We start from the raw sequence: 17,337 nt of genomic DNA, 5'->3' as shown, positions 1-17,337 counted from the left end.
AAGGCTGAGGCGCAAATTAGTAATTTCTAAAGTAGGGGACTGTATCAGAGGATGATTTTATTAGGGTACTTTCTACATATGGCTATGACACGAGTCAGTGTTATTTATTTGTGTATTTGTTTCTCTCATAAACTGGGTGGGTGGACTGTCCCAGTGAACCATTTTAGCTATGATCCAGGCAAGAGTCAAAAATCCAAGCACTGTTCATTCTGAAAAAAAAAATAGTATGTGGGACATTTCTGAAAAAGCTAATATGTGGGACATACGGATAAAGAGTTTAGAACCAAACACATAAACACACAAAAACATACTCAGAGGCTCTAATAAATATCTGCCTAAGCAGCAGAGACCTCCAAAGCAGGCACCCAAGCAACCGTTACCCCAAAACAAAACACGTGCAACACATAGCTCACAAAGCCAGTGTGCCGAACAGTCACAGCCCTTAAGGCTAAACAACACACCTGATACACTTGTAATAGGTGACTCTATCGTCAGGCACACTGACATCCCGCTCACCAGGCTGAACAAGGAGAAGGTCACGGTGAGCTGCCTGTCGGGCGCTAGGATCCCCCACATAACACAAGCACTCAGGTCACTCCAAGGCAAGTACAAATATGACTCAGTCATTGGCCATGCTGGTGTGAATGACCTGTGACATACCTCCCTGGACTACATGAAAAGAGACATAGAGGAGCTCTCTGAGCATGTAGCCCAGGCCGGTATGACCCTGACCTTGAGTAGCATCTTACCCTCACCAAGAATGATGCCACAATATGAAGACAAGATGATCAATTTCAACTATTGGCTTAAGTATTGGTATCATTCAAAGGGGATCCAATGCCTGTCAGCCTGGGATGACATGCTCGACAAGCCACGATGCTTCACTAGGGACGGCTTGCATCTGTCACCCCTGGGCTTTCGGATATTGGCAAAGGCTCTTGCTACCCCCATATTGCCTTTTTTAGGCAAGGCTCAAAAGACAAACCCACCTCCATAGGTTACCTCACAAAATTATCAGCCCGACAAGGCTCAAAAAAAATCCGGGAACCACGGAAATACTGCAGTTGATTTCTTTTATTATAAAAACATGCACCAAAGATGACGTTGATAGTTGAGCGCTTTCATCTAGTAACTCTAGATTTCATCAGAACATCAGACACAATGTGTCATAGGCTTTAAATACCTTACTTAACCGCCTTTTTTCAAAAACAATTAATCAATTGCATAAAGTTAACCCTTAATATAACATTTGCATTAAAAAACAACATCTCTAACTTGAATAGCTATCTAATCTATCTGCACACTCACACAGAACTGCAATATTGTAAGATCACAATTTAAAATACATCAATTATCACAACTAATTAATATAAATGCTGTATATATATCTACTAATATTTTTAGACTACAAATATTGTTCAAAAAATACAGAAAATGCATTCATATGCACTATTAAAAACTTATACAATAAAGCTTAACAATACAGTAAGCCTAAATTTATAATTACTAACTTTATATACATAATAAAACCCTATACTATTTTGCAATCTAACATTACTTGTTTGCCTCTGTGTGGATATTTGTAGTTCTGTGTGAGTGTGCAGATAGATTAGATAGCTATTCAAGTTAGAGATGTTGTTTTTTAATGCAAATGTTATATTAAGGGTTAACTTTATGCAATTGATTAATTGTTTTTGAAAAAAGGCGGTTAAGCAAGGTATTTAAAGCCTATGACACATTATGTCTGATGTTCTGATGAAATCTAGAGTTACTAGATGATAGCGCTCAACTATCAGCGTCATCTTTGGTGCATGTTTTTATAATAAAAGAAATCAACTGCAGTATTTCCGTGGTTCCCGGATTTTTTTTGAGCCTTGTCGGGCTGATAATTTTGTGAGGTATTCTGTGGACTTCAGGAATTTTGGTGTGTGCTTAGTCGACAAATGGATTCACTGCAGGATGTATCGGGTCTAGGAACTCCCATCACCCGGGAGGAAGTGGACAAACTGCATTCCAAGATGGCCATCATTAAGGGAGAATTATCTCGTCTTATAGAACTATTTACTCCCAAACCGGGTTCTTCAAGAACACAAAACCCGCCTACTTCCATAGACGTACCAGCGTTGTCTCGTTCCTCTATTGGCCAAGTGAGTGAGGATGATATTCCGAATGGGCAAAGGAGAAGCTCGTCACCATTTTTACTCAGCTGTACGCCGAGGAAAGATACGCTTACTTATGAAAACAATAACCCAGCATCGTTCAACTTTATACCACCTTCCCGTAACAACGAGGAGGAGATTTATTTAATTTCAGGGGCTAAACCCAAAAGGCAACCACCGGAAAGGACATATGGCGCCAAATCAAAACCTAGCGCTAACACTAATCCGAAAACTACAGGTACTGTTTACCACAGGCCCGTGAAGGGCTCTAATGACAATATATCTCACTACAATGTAGAAAAGCTGTTACAAATGCCATTTGACTTTGAAATAAGGAATAAAGCTAACAACAAGGGACAGGTGTTTAATGATAATTATAATTCTTTAAAACACATGATATTTGGCTTTGGCAACAAGCTGACAAAAATAAAAGCATTGCAGGTTGAGAATATGTATTTACGGCGATGTTTGAACTGTCATATAGTCCCAATGGGACTTCGTTTTTTTAAAAAACCTATGGGTATAGAGATGAATGCCTCTAATATAAAAAAATGTAATGACATGTTCAACGATTTTGGGGAACAGTTTATGCAGTTTATTGTAGATAATAATGATTTAAAGTTAACTGTTTTAATTACTGAAGTGGAAAGCATGGATAGTGCAATACGAGATGATAAATTATTTCCACAATGGGAAAAGTTATTTTATAAACAGTATGATTATGCAGAAAATGCTAGCAAGAGTATGTTTGCCAAAAAATGTAAAAAGTTAGAGCGTGATATGCAGCAATATGAACAAGGGATAGCATACAGGTGGAACAGCAAGGATAGGGTGAGCCAGAGGGAAAAATATAAGGGAGACACCAGGGATATATCTCAGGACGACGTCCAACAATACCATAATGAAGGGTTTTTTTTAGAGGAGGAAGAGCAAAACAAGTGGTACACAGTACACCGAAAGGGGAAAGGTTTTCCCAGGTGGAACAAGCACAGATAACTCAGATGCCAATAATTGGCATTGTTCATAACAATACAGGCTCAATTGACAATACATATAAGGACAACATGGACAATGGACTAGGTCCCCCAACTGTACTTAATGAGGGCAATGTTAAAATTTATAACTATACTACTTATGAAGTACAAGCTGACCTGGCAGAAATATTTTCGAAGGGTATGAAGTTCATACCTGATAAATCTTTAGACTTGATAGATGTCTTGGTTGAAGTAAAGTTATTCCTTAGAAAATTAAATCTAGGGATATTTTTTCACAACAAGTCACATCAAGTACTTAACAGTACTGACTTAAGAAAAAAGAGTTCCTTTACACCACCTATGGTGAAAACATTAGAAACTTTTGAAAAAGTGATTCAGGAAGACATTTATAAGTTATATAAGAAATGCAAATATCAGAAAAAGGATTATAACACGGTCAACAAAATATATTCATTGATTGATTCCATCTGTTCGGAAAATGTCAGGATTATGGTGGCAGATAAGGGGGGAGGAATAGTTTTGTATGACCAGGAAAAGTACAGCAACAAGATGTTTGAAATATTAAACAACTCAACTCAATATGAAGTGTCTTCATTAAACCAAGTTAATATTGCCCATAATAGAATAGACTCCTATTTGGAGGAATTTTTATTAGATAATAGGGTGGATGATGAACTTTATAAATTTCTGAAGGTTGAATATCCCATCTTGGCAACAATAAGAGGGATCCCAAAGGTACACAAAGATCTTATTGAACCACCCTTTAGACCTATAATATCAGGCAGTGCGAGCAAGACATTCCCATACGGCAAAGTAGTGGACAATAGGTTGAAACACATGTACAAGTGTATACCGCATATAATGAAGGATTCTTGGGAATTCCTGGGAATATTCACACAGGAATTGTGGTCTCCTGATATCATATTTGTCACTGTAGATGTCAAAGACCTGTTCTCTTGTATTCCCAAGAACGAAGGAATAGATAGTTTTATACAGAGTCTTACCAAGTTCAGTGGGTTACAGCAGGATGAGATTGCCCTACTCACTTCTTTTATGGAAATAGTACTTGATCACAATTATATTTTTTCGAAGGAGAATACTACAAACAAACTTCAGGTGTGGCGATGGGGGCAGCTTGTGCCCCCATGTATGCCAACATGGTTCTCCTAGACTGGGAAACAACTTACATCTTAAATACTACTTGGAAGCACAAAATTAAAACTTATGTAAGATACCTTGACGATATGTTTTTCCTATGGACAGGTAACATTCAAGAATTAGAAGATTTCATCAAATACATCAATGGTACTACTAATTATCTTAAATTTACTTATCAATTTGATAGAAAAGGGATAAATTACCTAGATGTATATGTTTATAATGATGGAAAGGCATTTCAGTCTATGATACATCGAAAAGAGACCTATAGTAATGGTTACTTGCATTACACCAGTGCCCACTCATATAAGGTCAAGTATAATATAGTGAAAGGGCAGTTAATAAGGGCAGCGAGAATGACATCAGCTAGGGACAATATGTTAAAAGAGGTAAGATTTATGGTGGATATGTTTAGAGAGAAGGGATATCCTGAGAAGATGTTGGATGACTTAACTAGTTATGTAACCCAGGAATGGGGTAAAAAATATCCTCCATTATTAGGTATAGGTATACAAACAAATAACAGATATGATAACACTGAGGGGAATCATTATAAGAGAGCCTGTATAGTGAAGTATGGTCATCATACACATGAGGTGAAGCAAATTATTACAAGACACTGGCACATTTTGACAAGTGACTTAGCGATTAAGGAAAAAATCCCCCCTATACCTAATTTTGTATACAAGACAGTTAATAGCCTCAAAAGGCTTATTGAAATAAGACAGAGCTCTATGCAAGATACAAAGACTTTTAGAAGGGGTAATACAAAGTGCGGATGCTGTAGTTATTGTAAATATATATATATGAAGGCAATAATATAGTGTTGAAAGATAGAAATAGGACCAACGTGTATTTCAAATATGGTAATTGTTTAACAAAACATGTGGTTTATTTAGCGATTTGTGACACATGCCAAAGTTATTATGTAGGAATGACGGATCGTTTTCTTAAGAATAGAATTTACGATCATATCTATTGTATTAAGAGAAACGATACGAATAATGCATTGTCGCGGCATATATTAAATAGCGAGACATGCAAGGGCTTCAAATTTGGTATATTGGAGGTGGTCACTACAAATCCCAGAGGTGGTAACATAAAGGCTATTGTGGGGGAAAAAGAAATCAAATGGCAGCTGCGGTTGGAGGCTGCCACACCACCTGGCCTCAATGAAGTAATCCCTACTAAACCCTTACTGAGGGTATAAACACAACTATCTTAACATTCAGAGGCAAACAAGTAATGTTAGATTGCAAAATAGTATAGGGTTTTATTATGTATATAAAGTTAGTAATTATAAATTTAGGCTTACTGTATTGTTAAGCTTTATTGTATAAGTTTTTAATAGTGCATATGAATGCATTTTCTGTATTTTTTTGAACAATATTTGTAGTCTAAAAATATTAGTAGATATATATACAGCATTTATATTAATTAGTTGTGATAATTGATGTATTTTAAATTGTGATCTTACAATATTGCAGTTCTGTGTGAGTGTGCAGATAGATTAGATAGCTATTCAAGTTAGAGGTGTTGTTTTTTAATGCAAATGTTATATTAAGGGTTAACTTTATGCAATTGATTAATTGTTTTTGAAAAAAGGCGGTTAAGTAAGGTATTTAAAGCCTATGACACATTATGTCTGATGTTCTGATGAAATCTAGAGTTACTAGATGAAAGCGCTCAACTATCAGCGTCATCTTTGGTGCATGTTTTTATAATAAAAGAAATCAACTGCAGTATTTCCGTGGTTCCCGGATTTTTTTTGAGCCTTGTCGGGCTGATAATTTTGTGAGATATTCTGTGGACTTCAGGAATTTTGGTGTGTGCCACCTCCATAGGTGTCACAAGAGATAAGAAACTAACAGTAATGCTACTCAATGCCAGAAGTCTAAACCTCAAGATGCACGCACTCAAAACTCTCCTTAGCATGGAGAACATCGATATCTGTGCAGTAAAAGAAACCTGGTTCAAGGCTCCTGAGAGCACCCCAGCACTACCAGGTTATACCTCATACCATGCTTTTCGGCCCCAAAACTTGGACCGAACCACAAAAGGAGGGGGAGTATCAATATTCGTCAAAGATACCCACACCTCCAGGTTGGTGGCACAGCACGAAGCATCAGAGATTATCCATGTGCAACTAACAGTGGGTAAAACTGCCTTCCAGTTTATAGCCTTCTACAGACCACCCTCCCAAACCCAAGAACCCCACTCGGCCTTCCTGAGAACACTGGAAAATATGAAGGTCTCTCCAAACACCATTATATTGGGCGACTTCAACTACCCAAACATAGACTGGGAGCATTACTCTAGCTCCAACACCGTAGCCCAAAGGTTCCTAGAATTTATAAACTGGAATGGTATGGAACAACTTGTTACCACTCCCACAAGAGGGGAAAACATACTGGACCTGATCATCACCAACATGGGGACTCTATTCTCCAGACCAGAAGTGTATCCCTCACTGGTAAGATCAGACCATAAACTAATCTCACTGGATATTCACATCCCGACCCCACCCCCTGCCCAGAAAACCACAGTGAAAAACTTCTCTAAAGCAAATTTCACACTCCTAAAAACCGAGGTGGAATCCTTCAAAGCCCCTGGGCCTGTGGAAAATACGGCCCAGACCGCAGAATCCTTTATAAAACGCATTCTATGAACACCTTCAGGAATGCATGGATCATGCAATCCCAAATAAAACCAAGACCCAATCCTCCAAAGGCAGACGTCCTGTCTGGTGGACCCCAACCCTAAACAAACTATACAATAGAAGGAGGAAGCTACTACATGATAGAGCAAAATCCCAAAAAGGGAAGGCATCTCTGATCAGTATTAGCAAAAAACTACGGGCACTCATAAAATCGTCTAAGGCCAGCTTCGAGAGAAAAATTACACAGGACACTAAGGATAATCACAAGGCTTTCTTTAGTTATGTTAGGAACCTGGGTAGGAATTGCCAGATATGTTCAGAATTAGTCCAAAATGACAAAAAATACACCAAACCCACAGACATTGCCAACATCCTAGCTGACAGGTTCAGTGCAAACTCCTCCCCCACTCCCCACCAAAAGGGCAAATATCAATCCCAGCAGAGTGCTGCCCCCCTGACATCTCAGATGCTCAGGTAAGAGCCTCCCTCTCCAAAGCAAAAAACACAGCATCAATGGGACCAGACGGTGTCCCGGGCTGCGTCTTACATGAGCTCCAAGAAGAGGTAAACCCAAACATAAAACTCATGTTCAATTTCAGCCTTACTACAGGATATGTACCCAAAGAGTGGCGTACAGCAACAGTGGTCCCTCTCCACAAAGGTGGTGCCTCAACGGATCCTGGAAACTATCGCCCCATAAGCCTGACTAACTTGGTCTGCAAAGCTATGGAAAGGATCATCATGGACCTCATAAATAAAAATATTGGGGACCTACAGACACTGGATCCTACCTAGTTCAGCTTTGTTAAGGACAGATCCTGCCTCTTAAACCTGATCGATTTCTTTGAAACAGTCACCAAGGCCATTGACGAGGGGAAGGTGGTCCACACAGCCTATCTGGACCTCACAAGAGCCTTCGATACAATACCCCACTCGGGCATTATAGATAAGCTCACCAGCTTAAATATAAACCCCTGTGTCACTAGATGGGTTGCAAACTGTTTCAATGACAGAACCCACATGGTTAGAATTGCTGGAGCCATGTCAGACTCCAAATGAGTTACAAGTGGCATCCCACAAGGCTCAGTCCTGGGACCTCTCTTGTTCGGTATATATTTCTCGGAGGTACAGGCCAACACGGAAGGACTGTGGCTGACGAAGTTCGCAGATGACTGCAAACTGGGTGCCATAATCGACTCTCCAGCCGACACAAGCATCCTCCAAAAGGGCCTCATAGAAATAGACAACTGGTGCCAGAGCCATGGCCTCAAGCTAAATGCCAAAATGTGTATAGTCATCCCCTTTGGCAAAAACAAAGTGCCCACAAATTACCACATAGGTGGTAATCCATTAAGTACAGAAGAAGTAATTAGGGACCTGGGGACCCAAGTTGATAGCAATCTCTCATTTGATAACTACGTGGCCAAAGTGGTTAGAAAAACATTTTATATAGCCCACCTAATCATGAAGGGATTCACATCTAGATCAGGGGAGGTCACCGTGCCTCTTTACTCATCCCTAATCAGGCCCATAATTGAGTACAATACCCCTTTTGGGATGTACCTTACCAGACACCTGCAGCAACTGGAAAGACCCCAAAAGTACCTCACCAAGAGGAACAAAGGGCTCAAACAGCTGCCATGTGCTGCCCGGTTAAAGAAACTCCAGCTCTACTCAGTAGCATACCGCCTGCTCAGAGGCAGTCTGTGCCAGACATATAAAGCCATGTCCAACCCAGAATTAATGGACATGCTGCACCTCAGAAGATCCAAATCCCATCGAGCTATGCGCTCGAGAGACTTGAACCTCAGCACTGAAATAAATAGGACATGCTGGAGGGACAGATTCATAACCCTGAGGCTCCCTTCACTCTGGAATAAAATCCCAGTCCAGGTTAGGCAGAGTCCCTCATTGACTCTCTTTAAGAGGAATCTTGATGAGTGGATGGGAGATCGTAGGTTTACCCCGGGTATCACTTCTGTGTCACTGTTAGACAGAGGCACAGTATACTAATCTCGAAAAAGGGCATAGCAAAATTAATTTAAAATGGGTGGCGAAAGCCAAACACACTCTGGCTAGGCTTATAAATGCCCTAGGGCAGATAGCCTAGTATGAACCTATGAACCTATAAGGAAATGAACTGTGTTACATAGGGGGTTATGATTGGGTCTGTGATCATAATCAAATTATTATGTGTCCAAAAAATGGATGTCAAGAAATTCAGCTTAACAGAGTTGCTGTCTGTCAGGGTACTGCGGTGGTGGTGCTGCGGTAGCGTTGTCGCCTCACAGTAAGATGTTGTCCTGTTCGATTCTCAGCTAGAGCGGCTTCTGTGTGGAGACATGCGTGAATGGGCGTACCTTCGTTGAAGGTTGTGCGTCAGAGCTGGCAACTCTACTTCCAATCATTAGCAGACCGGAGTTCCGCTGTGGTGACCCCTAACCGGGAAAAGCCGAAAGACACAACAAGAGTTGCTGTCAGGGTAAATGTTGACATCCGTTTAGAGAATGCATAATATATAGGCTATGATCTGCAAAACACAATTATAATTTGTTGTTACACGTGAAGCTTTAGCTGCCCCAACTTATTACCAGTTACACAGAAGAAAGCAAGTGTAGGAGCATGCAATTTTTTACAGCTTTACAGCTTTGAAAGCTGTAACACACTCAGTGCTGCTTTACAGACAGTGACCATAAATAAAGCTAATAGTTTTGCTGTTTGGGACTCATCATACTGTAAGCATGTCCATCATCATCATATTTGGAACGTCCTAAAGAATCAGCTATGTCACACTGTATTCATATGTGTGTGTGTGTGTGTGTGTGTGTGTGTGTGTGTGTGTGTGTGTGTGTGTGTGTGTGTGTGTGTGTGTGTGTGTGTGTGTGTATACACACGTGCGTGTGTGAGTTTGGCAAATTGAAATGTTTTACAGTTTTGAAAACTGGCAAACTGAAGTTTTATGGTAAATGACTGTTAGCCTGTGAGAGGCTTGATAGTAAAAAAATTATAAGTGCATTAGAACCTTATTATCCACTTTCCTGATGTCATAGAAGTACATAATAAGTTTATCTTTTTGATGATTTCCTTGTGTAATCCCCACGCTTCATATGTTAAAGTAAGCTGAATATCAATCCTTTCATTGTATGGTGGATAGCTAACTGGTTTTGTGACAGACCCATGTGATTAGAATTGCAGGTGCCACATCTGGAAGAAAAAAAGTATCAGTGTTGGGCCCTTCAGTAGTTGATACTTATATCTCAGACCTTCAGGCCAATATTAATAGGCTATGGTTATCTCAGTTTACAGGTGACTGGAAATTGGGAGCTGTCGTTTGGTCATCTAATAACTCATAATTGCTCCAACATGTGTTAGACTATGTTAATAACTGTTGCAAGGACAATGGTCCCAAATTAAATATGAAAAACTGTAGTACAGTTAATTTTGGTAAACAAAACTTTTTCCTATACCACATAGGTGGCAACTCTTCCTGTCAGATACTGTCAAAAGAGATTTAAGCTCTTTTTTTAATAATGTCTTACCTTTTGGCCATCATGTCACCACAGTAGTTAGGAAGCCTTCTGTTTGGCTCATGTAATTTTAAAGGTAACTCCTCTAGATTCCGAAGAAATTCTAATCCCCCTTTGATCATATCTCATCAGACCAATTATTGAGTGGATCACCACTTTTTGCGTGTACTTTTCCACATGTATAACTCAGCTTGAGACACCTCAGAGGTTCCTAACTAAAACAGCTTGATGACTTCATTCCTCAAATACCAGTTTAAAGGAACTAAATATTACTCAAGAAATAAATAAATCATATTGGCACGAATGATTCATATACCAATGTATCGCCATCTCTATCAAGCAAAGGACCACCTTTGCCACCTTGAAGGCAAACCTACATAATTGGATGGGCCACCTCAGATTCTCACCGGCTCTGTCTTGTACCACCCTCGTTGAGACTGGATGGAACTTCTGAATGTTTTTCTTCCATATTGAAACTTTGTTAATAATGCTAGCATAGTTAAAAATCATACTATAGACAGTTAAGACTTCTTGACTTCTTTCCCAAGATTTTAGAAACAAAACGTCCAAATAGAGTCCTATCCTAAAAGTGGAATGTGCATTACAACTAATATTGCAACCTTCTTCCTTTAGTACAGGGATCCTTCCAACCTCTCAACTGAAAACAATATATATGTTTATTGAAAATAGTATATATGTTTATTAAATTTGCTCTTTCAAGGGGACATCCCTACATGTCCCTACACTGTCTCCATACTTAACTCATTACAGCTGAGTGCACCTCCAGGTGTTTCTACAGGTACCACCTACTGTGCCTCTAGGCATCAAATTGTACTTGTTCATATTTGCATTGATAATTCCAAAACCATGCTACATACAAGAATATTTTATCTTAAAGCATATATGATGGCAAATACAATTATATTGATATTTGACCTCTATCAAATGCAGCTAAAGAGATATTGAATATTATTATTTGTATAGTGTTTATTTGTATTGTAGTAATTTACATATTTCTCTAAATTTGTTAACATTCAGGTAACACAGAGAGAACTTCATAGCCTCATATGAAAGCTCACAGCTGTATGAAGAAAATCATGCTGGCAATATGTCTCTTGCTTGAATGGTTACTGCGATACCATAAGTTGTTTATACAACATTAAAATTAATGTACAATAACAGGTAATTTACATTTATTTATTAATCAGGAAAGTCTGACGCCAATTTTCAGAGGAGGGCAGGGGATAAACAGTCCAGATACATGTCTTTGTAATGTGGGAAGAAACCCACACAATGGTAGGGAGAACATGCAGACTCCGCACAGAAGGCACTCCACGTGAGAATTGAACTGGAGAACTTCTTGCTGTGAGGCAACAACACTACTACTGCACCACTGCGCCATCCGATGTGCTGATTGATCAGCCCAACCACTGTGCCTGTTGTAAATCAAGCATATAGGCAAAAAAAGTCTGGTCACCCAGACTTTCTTCTTTTAATATATATACTTTTTTATAGTTTTATAGTTTTCTTGGGTTTTTAAAGAAAAAAAACACTTTGAAATCTGGACAGTTCAGATGGGACAAAGAAAATACAAGGAAAATCAGGTACATTATGCAAAACTAAAGAAACATACCTGATTATCCTTGTATTTTTGCCCCGTCTCTCTCAACTGTCCAGATTTCAAACATTATTTATTTTTATAAAAAAAAAAAACAAACAAACAAACAAAAAAAAAAAATAATGATCTTCCTTTCTGCGTTGCTTCCTTTCCAAAGCACTGATGTACTGTGTAAGTGTGGGAACGTAAGTCCCTTACACATGTGCAGTAAATCAAGAAAGCCCCAGGGTATCAAGAAAAGTAGAAGAACACCATGGCGCCATTATACAAAGACATTATTTAATTTAATTTTTTTCTTAAATAATGCCATTGTATAGTAGCAATAACCAAGCTCCTGGGTGTGATATATTGAAGATTTTCTCATGGTTGCCTTTATTTAATCACTCGTGCTTCACCCTCATGATTAAACCACACCAACCATGGGTAAATCTTCAATATACCACACCCAATCATTGGTTATTGCTATACTATTCACTGCCTTTATTTTGGCTTATAAAAATCCAGTTTGAAGCTTCAAACTGAATGAAAGCCACTAATGTAAAGATTAGTTTATCCTGAGTAGTTTTCCATTTACAGTTCTCTAGTGCAGAAAAGAGTGTGTGCTGTGTCTTTAAGGAAAGTTTCAAGGACAGCACGTGCATATAAATAGCAAGCACGTGCTAGCTTCAGCGCCATTTTGAGAGTGCTGACAGAGAGTGAGCATGTGTGAATGTAGTAGCTAGATGTTTTTCGTGTTTCATTGTTGCAGTCATCACATTTGGGTTATCCCTGCCAGAGTAGACCTCAGCCTGCCCGAATACCAGAGGTTTAGTATTTCTGCATCGGTTGCTGTTGCTTGAAGACTGACGTCAGGTACATCAGTCTTTCTTGCCATGGAGCCCGAAGCAGAAGCAGTTCGCATGAGTGCCAGTCGGCCGCTATCAGAGTATCGTCTACCGAATTGAAGCTGAAATCTTCTAAATCTAAGTACCCCATTGGGGAACCTTTTTTCTTGCACTAACCGATGATAGAAAAAGTTAATAATTGTCTCGCCTGTGAAAAACAAATACCACACCAAGACTTCCACTATTACTGCATCACTTGTTTAGGCCCAGACCACGACGTCTCTCATTGTCGCTTTTGTGCTTTGTTCAACGCCAAAACTATCCATCGTCGGGCCCTTATTGTAGCCAGATTTTCTCGCTTACAGTCCTCAAATTCAGATATGGCTTCGGTAAGCCATCCAACAGCAGATCTTCTGAAAAAACATAAAGATAAAGACAGAGACAGACCGCACAGATCCAAACCTACTGATGACGCTTCCGTTAAGCTAATCGTCAGTTCTCCGGTACTCATTGAGGCGCATTCACAGCCCCTGATGCCTGCTTCTGTTGATTCGCAGGCCGCTACCAAGAACCTTTCAGAGTCTGGTATGCCGCAAAACTCTTCTTCGGCTAAGGATCCTGTGGTCGTCTCACCCTCGGATGGGTCCAGAGCTGCTGAGCAGGCACTGGCTTCTGAGGAAGTCCTTTGCACTACCGAATCTCGACACAAACTGATGTCTTCTTTCTCAACTACCATTCTTTCTAAAACTACCGAGTTTCTTAGGCCAAGGGTATGAACTACACCCAAGAAACCGACAACCCACTCTCAGGTGCCTGTTACCTTGCCTCAGTCTCAAATGCTTAAAATGGTGGAAGACCTTATCATGCTAATCAGGGGAGGCCCAGCTACCCCTTCCAAAAGGAAAAGAGATCTGTCCCTTATAGTTTTGTCTGAACAAGAGTCAGATGAATCTGATGCATCTGAATATGAAGACATGCAACTTCTCTCCACTTATGAGGATGCAAAGGATTCCATTCCTTCAGCCTCTCCCCCAGGGGATTTTTCCTTTGGGGAAACTCTGCATACCTTAATGGAGCTTTTCCAAAGGGAGAGTCAAGACTACCCTCAGTCTAAAAAGAGACTCAGGGAATTCCTAGATCTTCTGCAGCACAGACCCTTAGCCATCCCCCCAGTCCTGGATGTTGTGGAGGATTTTTTTCATTGACTCCAGCTTGACTTCTGATGCCCTTCCACCTGCTCCCAGAAAAACAGACAGGTACTATAGAGTCCCTGACTCACATAAATATCTTTTTAAAAATCCTACAGCTGACCCTGAGGTTATTTGTCAAGGGAGAAAAGGGATTAAAGCAACCTCTGCTAAGAATCCCACCCCCTCAGACATGAATTCACAAGCACTGGACAGATGAGGTAAAAAAGTATACACCTCAGCTACTCTTGCTATCAGGGCACTAAACTGTCAATTCCATATGCTGAAATTTCAGCAACATACCTTTGAACTCCTTAAACAAAAAATGTCTTCCTTTCCTGCTTGGGCAGAATCTAAAGATTTACAAGATTTAATGTATTCTGAAAATCATGTTACGAAACACAACTTGCACTGTGGTTTTGATGCCTTAGAAGCTTCTTGCAGGGCAGCAGTCACTGGATCTGTTATTAGAAGGCATGCATGGCTTAAGGAACAGCCCCTGCCAGAGCATGTCAAATCTAAATTGTTGGATGCACCCTTGCACAAGGATAACTTATTTGGCACCAAGGCAGAAGAGGTCTTAAAAAAGATGGAAGAAAAGGCAAAATCTATGAAAACAGTTAAGGATTTCTTGCAGGTCCAAACTCTAGGTTCAGCAGGCATTGTCCCTCCAAGCACTGGTCCTTTACTGCTCCCAGTAAACCAGCCCAGCCAAGGTCCCATGGAAGTAGACCACCCCAGACAGCAGACCCAGGGAATGCAGAGATCTAAGCAGTGGACTACCTCCACTTCAAAACCAGGAAGTTCTAAGCCACCCCCTTATGGTAAGAACTCACAATGACTCACCACCTCCACTCCCTCCCTCTGCCCACCTTCACTTACCCTTCAGAAGAAAACTCTCCTTTCACTCAAGCACCTGGACCACTATTACCAAGGACCACTGGGTTCTGAACATCGTGTCTCAGGGATACAAATTTTCCTTCCACACCTTTCCAACTCCAAAGAGGTTCCCAGATCTACCTCCAAATCAGTGGGCATAGCCTCAAAAGCAAATCCTTTCCCTGTTGTTCTATGAGGGCTATAGAGCACGTTCCTGCAGAACAGATAGGCCAAGGTTTCTACACCAGACTGTTTCTGGTGCCCAGAAAAGAGGGCACCTGGCACCCCATCTTTGATCTATACATTCTAAACACCTTCCTGGTGATCCCAAAATTCAAAATGCTCACCCTTCAGCAGCTGCTACCCATGCTGCCCAAAAACGCTTGGCTAGCCACCATAGATCTAAAAGAGGCCTACCTCCACATTGTTATCAGGGAATCATGCAATAAATATCTCCGCTTCAGGGAAGGATCTCAACACATTCAGTTCTCTGCCCTTCCCTTTGGCTTATCTACTGCTGCTAGAGCTTTCTCAAAATGTCTGGCTCCGGCCATTGCTTTTTGCAGACAAAGAAATATTCAGATTTACCCATACTTAGATGACTGCTTTATTCAGGCAGACAGCCAGGAAAAACTGCTCAAGCACCTGGCCTTTGTAAAGACCCTACTAACCTCCCTAGGGTACACAGTCAATGAAAAGAAATCCAAACAGGTGCCCACACAAAGGATAATATTCCTGGGAGCAGGTCTGCACACACCATCCCAGATGGCATACCTTACTCCAGAGAAACACATTTTCCTGACAGCCTACTTCTCTCAACTAGCCACCGGGCCCCAGCTATCTGCAAGGAAGATCCTGCAAGCTCTGGGGTTCATGGCATCTTGCATACTACTAATTCCATGTGCCAGACTGCACATGAGGAAACTTTAATGGTACCTAAAGAGCCTTTGGTGTCAGCACTCTCAGGACATGGAAACTCTTCTACCTATAATTCCTTGCCTAAGAAAATATATTCTTTGGTGGGCAGCAGCATGCTCCCACAACAAGGGAATGCCTTTCTCCCCACCCCCTGCCACCTGGACCCTCACCACAGATGCATCAGAATGCACTTGGGGTGCCCACCTGGATGGCAGGTGCATACAGGGCCAATGGCGCCCACAGCAAATCTCTCTGCACATCAATCAAAAAGAGATGATGGCTGTGCAGTATGCCTTGATAGCTTTCAAGCCCCTTCTCTCCCCCCAAACCAATCTTCCAACCTCAGTAAACAGGTTCTGGATGTTATCCAGGAGGCCAGATGTCCTAGCACCAGAAAGCCTTATGCAGACAAATGGAAAAGGTTCTGCACCAATATGGCACATCCCTCCCCCCTCCCTCTCATCCTGGATTACTTAGCTGACCTACTACACAGTGGCCTCTCTTTCTCCCCTATAAAAATTCATGCCTCTGCTATTTCTACTTATTTTTCCACTGAGCAGCCCCTTTTTCACACCCTTTGATCAAACAGTTCCTAAGAGGGGCTAGCAATTTGAGGCCACCCAGAAGAGCACCAACACCAGCTTGGGACCTTAACTTTGTTTTGGAAGCTCACGCTGCCACCTTTCAAACCAGCTTCTTCTACAGAGCTAAAATTTCTCTCCTGGAAAACAGAATTCCTTTTGGCCATCACTTCAGCCAGAAAAGTCTCTGAGCTGCAAGCACTCATGGCTGTGGAACCCTTCATCATTTTCCATGCAGACAGGGTATCCCTCAGAAGTAACCCATCCCTTATGCCAAAAGTGGTTTCCAGTGTGGCTCTCAACCAATCCATTCATTTGACCACCTTTTTCCCCAAGCCCCAGAACAAAGTGGAAATGATTCTTCACTCTGTATATGTGCACAGGCAGCTCAGATTCTATCTTGACAGGACTAAATCCTTCAGAAAGTCTGGTCAATTGCTGGTTAGCTTTGCTATAGGGGCAGAAGGCAAAGCCATCTCCAAACAAACCATTTCAAAATGGATAGCACAGTGCATCCATTTCTGCTACAAACTGCATGGAATGCCTCCTCCAAGGGGGTCAGGACACACTCCACCAGAGCAGCCTCCACCTCTGCAGCCTTCCTCAGAGGAGTCCCCACCAGGGACATTTTGGAGGCTGCCACCTGGGCATCTGTTCACACTTTTACCAAGCATTACCACCTGCCTCTCTTCTCCAAATCCAGGGCAGGGTTTGCCTCTGCAGTCTTGTAGGGCATCCTAACCAGTCCCTAGTTGCATTGACTACCTCCACCCTTTTCCTAAGCTTTGGGAATTAACCCAAATGTGATGACTGCAACAGTGAAACACGAAGA

At 41.0% G+C, this 17,337-nt stretch overlaps 1 protein-coding gene across 1 annotated transcript in view; it reads left to right on the top strand.

Moving 5' to 3' along the window:
• Window positions 1-17,337, top strand: part of TBX19 (T-box transcription factor 19) — a 584,718-nt gene that overhangs the window by 252,467 nt on the left and 314,914 nt on the right. The gene's annotated exons all lie outside the window — the stretch shown is intronic.

The sequence above is a fragment of the Protopterus annectens genome, chromosome 5.part0 (assembly GCF_019279795.1).
Source record: "Protopterus annectens isolate FY-2018-M chromosome 5.part0, PAN1.0, whole genome shotgun sequence".
Lineage (NCBI taxonomy): Eukaryota > Metazoa > Chordata > Ceratodontiformes > Protopteridae > Protopterus > Protopterus annectens.
The sequence above is the reverse complement of the archived record's forward strand: the minus strand, read 5'-3'. Positions and strand labels throughout refer to the sequence as shown.